At 34.9% G+C, this 13,469-nt stretch overlaps 1 long non-coding RNA gene across 1 annotated transcript in view; it reads left to right on the top strand.

Moving 5' to 3' along the window:
- Positions 1 to 12,162, top strand: part of LOC141374600 (uncharacterized) — a 57,629-nt gene extending 45,467 nt beyond the window's left edge. The window contains exons 4-5 of the long non-coding RNA XR_012381616.1: positions 11,152 to 11,259; positions 11,956 to 12,162. This is a non-coding gene — a long non-coding RNA (uncharacterized lncRNA). The remainder of the gene's footprint in view (positions 1 to 11,151; positions 11,260 to 11,955) is intronic.
- The last annotated feature ends 1,307 nt before the right edge of the window (positions 12,163 to 13,469 follow it).

The raw sequence follows: 13,469 nt of genomic DNA, 5'->3' as shown, positions 1-13,469 counted from the left end.
TTCAGGCTTTCCTAGTTTTTGATAATCTTAACAGTTTTGAGTAGTGGTCAGGTATTTTGTCAAATGTCCATTGATTTTTATTTGTCTGTTTTTCTTTCTCATAATTAGTGTAAAAAAACTGTGTTTTGAGAAAGAGACCACAGGAATAAAGTAGAACATGTTATAAGCATGACATATCCCTATTAAATTTTCCTTGATTACCTGGCTGAGGTAGTGTTTGTTTGATTTATCCACTCTAAACTCATTTTCCCCAATCCTTTCCATAATGTACACTTTCAGATGAAATAGAACTTATACTTAGGGAGTGAAGAATTATTCTCCCAGCTTTTGGATGGTGGAGGGAATATCCACATAAATCAGTTAAATTCTCCTACATGGGAGATTTCTTTCTTTATAATATTTATTTATTTGTATTATTTTTTATATTATTATGGACTAATTGATATTTATTTTATACTTGGAGCAATAATCTGATAGTGTTTATTTATTTTGTTTCTCAAATTGTTACAGGCTTGGTCAGTGGGAGCTCTTTCAATTGGCTCATGTGTCCCTTTGACATAAAACCCATCCTTGGTAATTTTGTTGCTGTTGCTGATATTGTTTATTTTATTTATTTTTCAGGGTGTTAGTACATTATGATTTATTTATTCATTTTGTGTGTAAGTTACATATAATATAACATTAGTTTCAGATGCACATCATATCCCTCTACTATATATTACATCTCCATGATTTATATATTTTATAACTGAAAGTTTGTGTCTCATAATCCTCTTCACAATTTTGTCCATTCCACAACACCTTCCTCCTCTGGTTTCCAATAGTTGTTTTTTTGTATCTGTTAGTATGTTTCTATTTTGTTTGCTTGTTTGTTTAGATTCTACATATAAATGAAATCATATGGTATTTGTCTTTCTCTGTCTGACTTATTTCCCTTAGCATAATATTCTCAAGGTCCATCCATACTGTCACAAATGGCAATATTTCATTCTTTTTATATGTGCAACATTCATGTGTGGGTGTGCATGTGTGTGTGTAACCTCACATACTTTTTATCCATTTATCTATCATTGGACACTTAGGTTGCTTCCATATCTTGACTATTGTAAATAATGCTCCAATGAACATAACGGCATATGTCTTTTTGGACTGGTGTTTTCATTTCCTTCATATAAGTACCCAGAAGTGGAATTGCTGGATTGTATGGTATTTCTGTTTTAATTTTTTTTTAAAGATTTTATTTATTTGACAGAGAGAGAGACAGCGAGAGAGGAAACACAAACAGGGGAAGTAGGAGAGGGAGAAGCAGGCTTCCCGCTGAGCAGTGAGCCTGATGCGGGGCTCGATCCCAGGACCCTGGGATCATGACCTGAGCCAAAGGCAGACCCTTAACAACTGAGCCACCCAGGCGCCCCCTGTTTTAATTTTTTGAGGAGTCTCCATTCTGTTTCCCTTAATGACTGGACCAAATTACCTTCCTACCAACAGTGTATATGGGTTCTATTTTCTCCGTATCCTTGCCAACACTTGCTTTTTGTTTTTTTGTGTTTTTGTTAATAGCCAATTTGACAGGTGTGAGGTGATATCTCACTGTGATTTTAATTTGCATTTTGCTGATAATTAGTGGCTTTGCACTTCTCATGTGCCTGTTGGACACCTGTATGTTTTCTTTGCAGAATAATTCAAATCTTCTGATCATTTCTAACCAGATCATTTGGTGTTTTTAATTTTTTTGACATTAAGTTGTATAAATTCTTTATATATTTTGGATATTAACACCTTATTAAATGTATGATTTACAAGTATTTGCTCTTATTTAGTAGGTTGTCTTTTTGCTTTGTTAATGGCAAAGACTTTTTAGTTCTTCACTGTAGAAAGACTTTTAGTTGATGTAATTCCACTTAAGGGATGATAATAATTATGACAACTTTATGCTGACAAATTTGACACATCCATTAAAATAAACAAATTTCTTGAAATACATCTTAACCAAATTGGATATGAAAACAATTAATATCTGAATATCACTTTATTAAGGAAATTAATATTACTTGATTAAAAAAAGACCAACATTAAGAAATTCAAATTAAAACAATACCCACTAGAGTGACTAAACTTTTTTTTAACAGAAAGAGATCTTTTTTTTTTAAAGATTTTATTTATTTATTTGAGAGAGAGCACATGAGAGGGAATAGGGTCAGAGGGAGAAGCAGACTCCCTGCCAAGCAGGAAGCCCGATGCGGGACTCCATCCTGGGACTCCAGGATCACGACCTGAGCCGAAGGCAGTCGCCTAACCAACTGAGCCACCCAGGTGCCCCTAGAGTGACTAAACTTAAATAGATTGACTATATAGCTGATATTATCAAGGATACAGAAGATTTTCCATTCTTAAATATTGCTGACTGGATGAAAAAGTATACAACCAAACTAGCAGTTTGCTAGTTTCTTATAAAGTTAATAGACATTTACCATGCAACCCAGTCATACTACCCCTAGGTATTTACCCAACAGGAGTTGAAGTATATATCCATATAGATGATTGTTTGACTGTTCTTAGCAGCATTAATCATATTAGCCAATAAGTGGAGTCAACCCAAATGTCCATTGACTAATTAATAAAGTTTTGTATATCCATCCAGTAGAGTTTGCTAAATAATAAAAATGAACAAAAAATTTAAAGATGCAACCAGCAGATATGAATCTCAAATGCTATGCTAGGTCAAAGAAGTAAGAAAGAGTACACCTATACAATTTTATTTATATATACATTTATACCGTGAACTAAATATAGTGACTGAAATTTGTTGCCTGGTGACAGAGTTTAAAGGTGAGAGGTATTAAAAAGAGCATGAAGGATTTTTCGCAGATGATAGAATTATTCTGTATTTTATTGTGGAGATGGCTTCATGGGTGTATGTGTATGTCAAAGCTCACCAACTTTAAACTATTTGCAGTTCCTTGTTTGTCATTCACACTTCATGCTTTGACCATATTCTTTGGCCAGAGAAAAGTGGGCAAAAGGAATGTGTGCACTTCTGAGCATGTGCTTTAAAAGCCATTACCTGGTTTTGCCACTCCTTTTATACTTATCTACTATTAATTTTGTCAATATTGGACTTAATCCTGAATTATGAACTGTAATTTGAAGATAGCATGGAGTAGATTCACAGAAAATCCAAAAGGGCATATAACTCAGCAAATATAAATCTTTAATATTATACATCACTGATAATGGGTCTTACTGCAACCTAACAAAAAATGTTTAAAAAAAAGCATTTTAATATGTGGAGATTTATAGTAGAAATGTACTCTATATATAATAAGACGTACAAATTTAAAAAACATTAGGTGCCTAAAAATTTAAGATGTATTTTTTTTGTGGTAGGAAATATAATTTCACTGAAGTATATGAGATTCGGATGGTAATATTCTTTTATACTTGAATAAATACCTAATGTAAGTAAATCTATTAATCTTATCTTGATTTCAAGCTTGTCATTTACAATATGTTAATCATGAAACATAATGTCTAAAACTTCTGTGCACTTTGAATTTTAACAATATGGGTATTATAAGCAAAATGAAATACTAGGAATGATGCTAGAGTAGTGAACAGCTTTTTTACAACAAAATTGAATTATTGTTTTATGTCTTAAAGTCCATCTTGACTCTCTTAAAGGTCAAACCACTTTGGAAAGTGGTATCAAACATAGTTTAAATAAAAAATTGCTTACTAAGCATTAAAAAAATTACACTCAATTAATATATTCTGAGAAACATGAGCTTGGTTATATTTTAATCTAGCCTGCATAACTGAAATGGTTGTTATTGGTCACCATACTATAATTATTTTCCTCTTCACAGCTGTTTCAGATACTAAATTCTTAGAAGAATAAATTCCATAATTAATATTACATTGGGTAAATATCATATGTGTGTATGTACATTTGATCTGTGATCATTTTTCATGTTATTAATTTCATTAAAAATCCTATACATTAAATGCATATTTAAAGATTGAGAAAGTTTTAATGAGTCATAAACATCAAAGATTTAAATGTCTAGGTTTTTTTTCCTTTAAAAATTTTTCTTGAAAGGTTACACATTTCTAATTATTTAAGACTCTGGAGCATATTCTGATAAATTTGTCTAATCCTAATTTATATCTCAATTTGTTTGATCAAATATCTCCAAAAGCAACATTATTTTTCAAATTTTCTCAGATTTTCCTCCAACTCAATAAAAACTCACAGGTACTGGAAATAACCTATAGGACAGGTATAGATAGCAGGTTAATAAGCAGAAGAATTTATGATAAATTAAAGAAAAAGTCCTTGAAACTTAAAAGCCATTTTATTTTAACCTCTTGTTGAGACATTGGCTTTTTCATGAAACAGGGGATTAAGCCAAACTGTAAACAGCATTCTTGCTAGAAGGTAGGAAAAGCCCTTTTCATTTCTAGAAGAAAAAATAAATACAATTAATTCCATTTCACATATTAAAAGGTAATTAGAAACAATGTTAAGAGTGCAGGAGGGGGGAAAAATGAAGGTAAAGTAGAAACAAAATGAATTAGAAAAACAATCATCAAATCAATCCATAAGTGCCAAAGATGGCTCTTTACAAATACCAAGTTTATAAATTTTCAGTTAGCATAAATATAAAAAAAGAATTTTATATATATACAAAATATTATTTTTCTCTAATAAACTTTGTTATTGACGTATAACACATACACAGAAATGTACAAAAACAAGACTATCAAGACTCCTTCATGACAATCTGTAATCAAGCATCTCTTCTGCAGAGAGGAGCACCATGCTGGCTTTCAATACACCAGATTAACTGTTCATATATTACATCTAAAAGCTATGTCCATAGATTACATCAGTATTATATTTTTGATATATTTTTGCACATAATAGTAGTCTTTTATTGGTGCATATCGTTCCATTGTGGAAATATATAGCAACTTAGTTATCTACCCTTTTTTGTTAGTCCTTCGGGGTTAGGTTTTCCAGTGAGGGAATATCATGAAGAGCACTACTATGTGCATTCTTGTTTATGACTTTTCATTGTACCGCCTTCAAACTTTTTTAATGACTATTAGTACCTTTCTGTAATGACAGAAAATTTTTTTAAATTTTTTATTATGTTAATCACTATACATTACATCATTAGTGTTTGATGTAGTGTTCCATGATTCATTGTTTCTGCATAACACACAGTGCTCCATGCAGAACGTGCCCTCTTTAATACCCATCACCAGGCTAACCCATCCCCCAACCCCCTCCCCTCTAGAACCCTCTGTTTTTCAGAGTCCATCATCTCTCATGGTTCATCTCCCCCTCCGATTTCCCCCACTTCATTCTTCTCTTCCTGCTATCTTCTTCTTTTTTTTTTCTTAACATATATTGCATTATTTGTTTCAGAGGTACAGATCTGTGATTCAACAGTCTTGCACAATTCACAGCACTCACCCTAGCACATACCCTCCCCAATGTCTATCACCCAGCTACCCCATCCCTCCCACCACACCCCTACTCCAGCAACTCTCAGTTTGTTTCCTGAGTTTAAGAATTCCTCATATCAGTGAGGTCATATGATACACGCTTTTCTCTGATTGACTCATTTTACTCAGCATAATACCCCCCAGTTCCATCAACCTCGTTGCAAATGGCAAGATCTCATTCCTTTTGATCGCTGCATAATATTCCATTGTGTATATATACCACATCTTCTTTATTCATTCATCTGTAGATGGACATCTTGGCTCTTTCCACAGTTTAGTTATTGTGGACATTGCTGCTATAAACATCAGGGTGCACGTACCCCTTTGGATCACTACATTTGTATCTTTGGGGTAAATACCCAGTAGTGCAATTGCTGGGTCATAGGGCAGCTTTATTTTCAACTTTTTGAGGAACCTCCATACTGTTTTCCAGAGTGTGCACCAGCTTGCATTCCCACCAACAGTGTAGGAGGGTTCCACTTTCTCCACATCCCCCACCAACATCTGTTGTTTCCTGACTTGTTAATTTTAGCCATTCTGACTGGTATGCGGTGGTATCTCATTGAGGTTTGGATTTGGATTTCCCTGATGCTGAGCGATTTTGAGCACTTTTTCATGTGTCTGTTGGCCATTTGGATATCTTCTTTGGAAAAATGTCTGTTCATGTCTTCTGCCCATTTCTTGATTGGATCATTTGTTCTTTGGGTGTTGAGTTTGAGAAGTTCTTTATAGATTTTGGATACTAACCCTTTATCTGATATGTCATTTGCAAATATCTTCTCCCATTCTGTTGGTTGTCTTTTGGTTTTGTTGGCTCTTTCTTTTGCTGTGCAAAAGCTTTTTATCTTGATGGAGTCCCAATAGTTCATTTTTTCCCTTGCTTCCCTTGCCTTTGGTGATGTTTCTAGGAAGAAGTTGCTGGAGCTGAGGTCGAAGAGGTTGCTGCCTGTGTTCTCCTTTAGGATTTTGATGGACTCCTGTCTCACATTTAGGTCTTTCAACCATTACCTCAATATCATAAAAGCCATCTATGAAAAACCTACAGCGAATATCATTCTCAATGGGGAAAAACTGAGAGCTTTCCCCCTAAGGTCAGGAACGCAGCAGGGATGTCCACTATCACCACTGCTATTCAACATAGTGTTAGAAGTCCTAGCCACAGCAATCAGACAACAAAAAGAAATAAAAGGCATCCAAATCAGCAAAGAAGAAGTCAAACTCTCACTCTTTGCAGATGATATGATACTTTATGTGGAAAACCCAAAAGACTCCACCACAAAACTTCTAGAACTCATCCAGGAATTCAGTCAAGTGACAGGATATAAAATCAATGCACAGAAATCAGTGTGATTCCTAGACACCAACAACAAGACAGAAGAGAGGGAAATTCGGAGTTGATCCCATTTACAATTGCACCCAAAACCATAAGATACCTAGGAATAAATCTAACCAAAGAGGCAAAGCATCTGTACTCAGAAAACTATAAACTACTCCTGAAAGAAATTGAGGAAGACACAAAGAAATGGAAAAAAGTTTCATGCTCATGGATTGGAAGAACAAACATTGTGAAGATGTCAATGCTACCTAGAGCCATCTACATATTCAATGCAATCCCCATCAAAATACCATCCACTTTTATCAAAGAAAAGACAGAAAAATTAAAAAAAAGAAAATTTTTGACAATTTTTCTCTTTAAATATATATTCCACTCCATTCTCTCTTACTCCTGAGACTCTAGTTTCACAAATGTTAAATTTTTCAATACTGTTCAACACTCTTGCAAGTCTCTTCCAAATTCGTAATTCATTGAAAAATGACAGTGGAAATACAAGGACTTCATTTTTTTAAAGATTTTATTTATTTGTTTGACAGGGACAGAGAGAGAGAGAGAGAGAGAGAAAGCACACAATCAGGGGGAGCTGCAAGCAACCTGAGAGGGAGAAGCAGTCTCCCTGCTGACCAGAGAGCCCAGTGCAGGGCTCAGTCTGAGGACCCTGAGATCATGATCTGAGCAGAAAACATACGCTTAACCAACTGAGCCACCCAGGTGCCCTGGTGTTTTATTTTTAATAAAACTGATTGGAGGATTTGAATCTAGAAGGGTACACTAACAATCCTTAGTCTGACCCATCCAGATTAATCCTGTCTAAACAGATATAAGCTTCCCTCACAGGAGCAAAGTTTGCATGATTAAAATTTCTAATTACGAGAAAAACAAACTAGAATGCACTAGCTCTGAAAACAGGCAGTCACAAAGATCATTAAAATTCCTCAATCATATATGCTTTTCTCTTATTCTGGATAAGAATCAGCCAGGAATAAAGTCAGAGTAGGAGTTATTCTCAAAATGTGGTGCCTGAACTATCAGCATCAGAATCACCTTCAGCAATTGGTAAATATTGTCAGTTTTCAGGTTCCAGCACACACTTGCTGAATCAGCTCTCCGAATGATTCTGATGCACACAAGAGTTTGAGCAACAGTGTTTAACTCATAGATTCTCAACCTCACTGCAAATTAGAGTTTTTAAAAACTAATAATTTCCAGACCACCCCACACCAATATAATAAGAATGTCTTAGGATAAAGAACTGGACATTGAGAGTGTGTATGTGTGTGTGTCATCAGGAGCTTCACAGGTGACTAATATTCAGTCAGCATTGAGAACTATCAACTTGAGCAGAAGACCCTACAATGGAAACATGAGGCCAAAGGGATGATGGTTGCCCTTAACTAAATATGAAATAACATTGTTTTGATAACTTTGGTGTATAAAAGGCCATTCTAAAATTACATTAATCTCAAAATCTAGATTTTTTTAATTTTGAGAATTTCAATCTAATGTTTTTTAAAATTCTTTATGATAATATATATCATAAAGACAACAAATGACATTTTTGTATGTAAAAAATCAAAAGAATATAGTTGAACTAACTGAACTAAAGTGAACAAAGTTATAAGATACAGTATCAATTTAAGGAAATCAAACCTATGCCTATATACCAGCAACATAGAACATAGAAAGTGAAAATCTTAAAGTAACTCAATTTATAAAAGCATCATTAAACACATAATGGTAGTATTAAATTGAATTGAAAATATTCAAAACTGGATATTGGGCTGCTGCTGGTCACCGTCTGCAGTCATTCCTTGTGGTCTTGCCTATGCTGACGCCACAGCTGCTGAGGAGCCTGACAGGCCTCACCAGGTGGCTCCTGGTGCTCCCAGCCCAGATGCAACCCAAGCCTCCAGGGAGCAGCTCAGGACCAGACTGCAGACCTAGGCCTTAATGAGAGTCTTCAGAATCCAGTATGTCACCATTGGGCTTAACTCCTGCTTCCTGTGTTTCCTCCTACCATAGTGGTGGGTCTTGTCACATCTGGAGAGCTACAAGAAGCAGGAGTGAAGGGGGTTGTCCTCTCCCTCACCCTGTGGCCTGACCACAACTGGCCTGTCCTGATCAAGTCTGCTGCATTCCTGGCTGGCCTTCACTGGATCATATCCTTCAATCACAGTGACCTCTCCAAAATCACGACCTCTCGATTTCTCCATGGTGACATCCTGGGACCATACATATTGGTTTATAACCCTCAGTAGGGTCCTCCTTCTAACAATAAAATCTATTTAAACATTGAAAAAAAACTTCAAAACCTACAAGATATCACTGAGAAAAATTAAAGATTAAATAAACACAGATATATGACATTCATAAGTTTAATGACTCACCACTGTAAATATGACAATTATCCTCAAATTCAGCTATACATTTAATGTAATCCATATTAACATATCAGCATTTTTAAGTGGAATATGATTCTATAATTGTAAGGGAAAATCAAAGACCCAAGAATATAAGGTTGAACAAACAATCCATATACAAAATTTTATATATACATACAATGACTTCCTTTAAATAAAATTGACACTCAACAAAACAAATCTATGATGATAGAAGTGAGACTAGTAGTTATCCTTGGGGATTGGGAACACTATGGCTGCAAGGAACAGAAAGGGCCTCTGAGGTGCTGATTATGTTCTGTTGCTTGATGTGTATGCTGGTCACATGTTATTACTGAACAATAAAATTATATGTTCAGTTATATAAATGCATATGTGTTTAAATAAAATTTCCTAAAGCAGACAATTCTAATCTCTACTAAAAATTATATAGATGAGGGGCAATTGAATAGCTCAGTTGGTTAAGGGTCTGACTGGATCTCAGCTCAGGTCTTGATCTCAGGGTTGTGAGTTCAAAGCCTCATGTTGGGCTCCATGCTGGGTGTGGATCCCACTTAAAAAGAAAATATATATATATATAAGTGAAGAAATTTTATAGGGAACAATTGTGTTTATCCTTTGTTCATTTACATATACATATATATTTACAAAATCATCAAACATATCTCCTTAGTATTATAATAGGCTTCAAAGTGTGTGAGATAAGACATAGTAATTTTTAAAAACAGATTTGTTGAGGGGCGCCTGGGTGGTTCAGTTGGTTAAGTGACTGCCTTCGGCTCAGGTCATGATCCCAGGGTCCTGGGATCGAGCCCCACATCGGGCTCCCTGCTCAGTGGGAAGCCTGTTTCTCCCTCTCCCACTCTCCCTGCTTGTGTTCCCCCTCACGCTGTCTATCTCTCTCTCTGTCAATTAAAAAATAAATAAAATCTTAAAAAAATAAAATAAATAAAAACAGATTTGTTGAAATATAATTCATACATGATAAAATTCACTTATTTTTTTAATTTTTTTAAATTTTATTATGTTATGTTAATCACCATACATTACATCATTAGTTTTGGATGTAGTGTTCCATGATCCATTGTTTGCGCATAACACCCAGTGCTCCATGCAGAACGTGCCCTCTTTAATACCCATCACTAGGCTAACCCATCCCACACCCCCCTCCCCTCTAGAACCCTCAGTTTGCTTCTCAGAGTCCACAGTCTCTCGTGGTTTGTGTCCCCCTCCGATTTCTCCCCCTTCATTTTTCCCTTAAAATTCACCCATTTAAAGTGTCCAGTTACAACTATCGCCACAGTTGATTTTAGAGTATTTTTGTCTCCAAGATAAAGCCCATTGCTTTACCTATCACTCCCTTCATTATTTCCTTTCTTTTGCTTCCTTTAGGTTTAGTTTGCTCTTCTTTTCTCATTTTTATAACTTGAAAAGTTAGGTTATTGATTTCAGATTCTTATTCTTTTCTAATGGAGGCATTTACTTTTATAAATGTCCCTCTAAACACTGCTTTAGGTCCATCCCATACATTTTGGTTTGTTGTACTTCATTTTTTATTCAACTTAAGATATTTTCTAATTTCCCCTTTTGATTTCTTATTTGTTCCATTGGTTATTTAGGCCTGCATTGTTTATTTTCACATATTTATGAGTTTACATACTTTTCTTATTGATTTCTGAATTAATTCTTCTGTCAACAGAGAAAATGTTTGGTAATTTTTCTATCCTTTCAAATTAACTGGCTTTGTCTCCTGGTCTACAGTATGGCCTATACTGGAGAATGTTCCATGTGTACTTGAGAAGAATATATATTCTGCTGCTGGGTGTATAATATTTTATTGATGTTTCTGAGATCTACTTTTTTTTTTAATTTTTTAAAAGATTTTATGTATTTATTTGACAGAGAGAGCACACAAGCTGGAGGAGCAGCAGGCAGAGGGAGAGGGAGAAGCAGGCCCCTGGGATCATGACCTGAACCAACGGCAGACACTTAACCAACTGAGCCACCCAGGTGCCCCAGGTCTACTTGGTTTATGAAACTGTTCAAGTTTTCTGTTTCCTCTTGGTCTTTTTCCTGGTCATTCTATCCATTATCAAGTGAAGTATTTAAGTATTGGTCTATTATTGCCGAATTATCTATTTTCCCTTCATTTCTTCCAGTTTTTGCTTCGTATATTTTGGTGGTCAATTATTAAGTGTATATATCTTTTTAATTTGTTTGTTGGATTTCCCCTCCTTTTTCATCTTTAGTAATTTTTTGTATTAAAATATCTTTTGTATGACATTAATAGTTTACTCCAGGTTTTTTGTAGTTGCTGTTTGCATGATACATCTTTGTTTTTATCCTTTTACTGTTAATCTACTTATATTTTTTAATCCAAAGTATGTCACCTGCACACAATATACAGTTGGGTCTTCTTTCTTTTTTTTTTAAGATTTTATTTATTTATTTGACAGAGATAGAGAAAGCGAAAGCAGGAACACAAGCAGAGGGAGTGGCAGAGGGAGAGCAGGTTTCCCATGGAGCAGGGAGCCTGATGTGGGATTCAATGCCAGGACCCTGGGATCATGACCTGAGCCAAAGGCAGATGTTTAACAACTGAGCCACTGAGGCACCTGGGTCTTGTTTCTTTATCCATTCTGATAATTTCTGCCTCTTTTTTTTTTAAGATTTTATTTACTTATTTCTTTTTCTTTCTTTTGAAAGTGAGAGAGAACATGTGTGAGCAGGGGCCAGTGGAGAAGCAGACTCCTCAGTGTGCAGGGAACCCAATGCCAGACTTGATCCCAGGACCCCAGGATTAAGACCTGAACCAAAGGCAAATGCTTAACCAACTGAGCCACCCAGGCACCCTAATCTCTGCCTCTTGATAAATTGTTTAGTCCATTACATTTATCATTTTAGCTGCATTAAATTTATAAGACTGGTGAAACGTAAGACCTACTATGTGTGCCATCTGGGATAGCCTCTAAAAAGTGAAAAACACAAGTTGGTAGGCATTGCTCCACCAAATACTTCAAAAAAGATACATCACTTGGCTGGCCCCATTAAAGGGATTATATACCATATTTTCCTTTGTGATCTAATTCAGGAGTCAACAATTTTTTTTCTTGTCCAGATAGAAAATATTTAAAACTTGTTGGCATATAGTACCTGTTAATACTACTCAACTCTGTCACTGTAATTTGTTAGCTGTCATAAATAAGTCATAAACAAATAAACATGATTGTTTTCCAATAACATTTTATTAACAAGAACAGATTGCCAAACCATGGTTCATGGTGAGTTGAATCTTGTTCTAACTCATTCACTGTCTAATCTTTAAAATTTTCCAGATTAAGAAAAACATTTGAAGTTGGTTCAAATTGTACTTTTAGCTTTAATACCCAATAGATACAATGGTGCAAGAAGTATCTGTGCATATGATGATCCATGCATATGATGAGCCTCTGACTGTCCTCAATAGTATAAGTCAGAGTATAAAAATCAAGACATTTTTTGTGAAATCAAACTATCAAGTAACATTATTTTTTGTAATAATTCCCGACTAAACCATGGGACACTAAATAGCCATGTGAACTGAACTTCTTATCCTGAACTGAAGAATAAGACCCACCAAACCATTAAATTGCTTATACATTATAATAATAGTAAGTACTATATAATTAAGTGGAAATAGTGTGTGTGTGTGTGTGTGTGTGTGTGTGTATGTGTAGCCTAAGTTTAAAGTGCACAAATAAGTTTCATGAGCAGGTGATACAAAATTTCAAACACCTATTCCTCCTGAATTATATATTGGTTTATGCACATATTGGGTTTATGGAGAAGCCCTTAATAGACTAAAGTGTTAAAAAAATCTTATTTTGGGTTTTCCTATGGTCTTGTGTAGTATTCTGGCATATTATAGACTCACATGAGATTTCTCCTGAATGGAGGGCAGAAGGAAAACTCTCCCAGATGGAAAGAATTGGAACAATATACCTGATTGCCCAGTTTCTGGATGGGAAAATGGTGCATGGTATGAATTTACACTGATTCAAAGACAATGGCTGGACATTGATAAAATAATGAGTATAGGAATGGCTTTCCTACTATATTCAATTTTAAAACAAAAAATATGAAACAAATTTAGACAAAACATAAAGGAAATATTTTTAGACAATAAAAATATACAGAAGGCTGTGGTTTTTGAGAAAATGGAAACACATAATGTGAATAAT

Source organism: Callorhinus ursinus, unplaced genomic scaffold (genome assembly GCF_003265705.2).
Source record: "Callorhinus ursinus isolate GAN/ISIS: 27379988/994484 unplaced genomic scaffold, GSC_fseal_2.0 scaffold19, whole genome shotgun sequence".
In the NCBI taxonomy this organism is placed as follows: Eukaryota; Metazoa; Chordata; class Mammalia; order Carnivora; family Otariidae; genus Callorhinus; species Callorhinus ursinus.
This window is presented reverse-complemented; position numbering and strand designations above follow the sequence as displayed.